Raw genomic sequence first — 1,208 nt, 5'->3', positions numbered from 1 at the left:
ACACAAAGGATGTCTGACTGCAGCTTATGTCTGCTCCCTGCTGGCAAGTGGACATCCCCCAAGGGCTGCCAGGCCGCCAGACTGCCAGAGGGATATCTGATTGCCAGCTTAGGCCCCATCCCCCAGGGAGCAGGCCTAAGCCAGCAGGTGGCCATCTCCCAAGGGGTCCCAGACTGCAAGAGGGCACAGGCTGGGCTGAGGGCCCCCCCCAAGTGCACAAATTTTTGTGCACCGGCCCTCTAGTCTACATTAATAAAAGGGTAATATGCTAATTAGACTGGACGTCTTCCAGACATCCTTCTGGACAAAGCCACAGTGGCAGGGGCCAAGGCAGGGGCCATCAGGCTGTCAGGGGGGCAGTTAGGGGGCAACCAGACCATTAGGAGGGCAGTTAGAGGACGATCACGCCAGCAAGCAGAGGCAGTTAGGGGTGATCAGGCAGACAGGCGAGTGGATAGGAGCCAATGGTCCTGGATTGTGAGAGGGATATCCAACTGCCGGTTTAGGCCTGATCTCGCAGGGCCTAAACTGGCAGTCGAACATCCTCCGAGGTGTCCCAGATTGGAGAAGGTGCAGGCCTGGCAGAGGGACCCCACCCCGTGCACGAATTTCATGCACCGGGCCTCTAGTATACCATATATTACCAAATGAACATTAATGACAACTATCCTATATAATAAAAGGCCAGCGACCATAAGCTTAACGACTGGAACGACTGCTCGACCAGATGCTATGAGGTGCATTGACCACCTCTCGGTGCACCCCCCAGCCTGTGGGCTCTGATCGCAGTATGGCAAACGGGGAACCACTGGGAACCGGGGTGGGTGGTTGTGGGGTGGGACTGGCAAGCAGGCGGAACTGAGACGGCCAACCTCTTGGTCCCTCCCCCAGGTCCACAGGCTCCGATTGCAGCATGGCAAATGGGGAACCACAGCGAACCAGGGGTTGGCGGCGGGGTGGGACTGGGGACTGGCAAGTGGGCAGAAGATGGCCCTGATTATAGGGCAGGTCTAGGGACCCTAGCCGTGCACAATTTCATGCGCTGGGCCTCTAGTCCTATATAATAAAAGAGAAAAATGGTAATTGGCGTACGACAATACCCTTTCAATTGGCTAATCAGGGCTATATGCAAATTAACTGCCAACTCAGATGGCAGTTAACTGACAACAAAATGGCGGTTAATTTGCATATGTAGGCACAATGCAGGG

At 55.3% G+C, this 1,208-nt stretch overlaps 1 protein-coding gene across 5 annotated transcripts in view; it reads left to right on the top strand.

Annotated features, from left to right (window-relative positions):
* Positions 1-1,208, top strand: part of CEP350 (centrosomal protein 350kDa) — a 128,204-nt gene that overhangs the window by 30,187 nt on the left and 96,809 nt on the right. The window lies entirely within an intron of this gene.

The sequence above is a fragment of the Myotis davidii genome, unplaced genomic scaffold (assembly GCF_000327345.1).
Source record: "Myotis davidii unplaced genomic scaffold, ASM32734v1 scaffold591, whole genome shotgun sequence".
Taxonomy (NCBI): Eukaryota; Metazoa; Chordata; class Mammalia; order Chiroptera; family Vespertilionidae; genus Myotis; species Myotis davidii.
The sequence above is the reverse complement of the archived record's forward strand: the minus strand, read 5'-3'. Positions and strand labels throughout refer to the sequence as shown.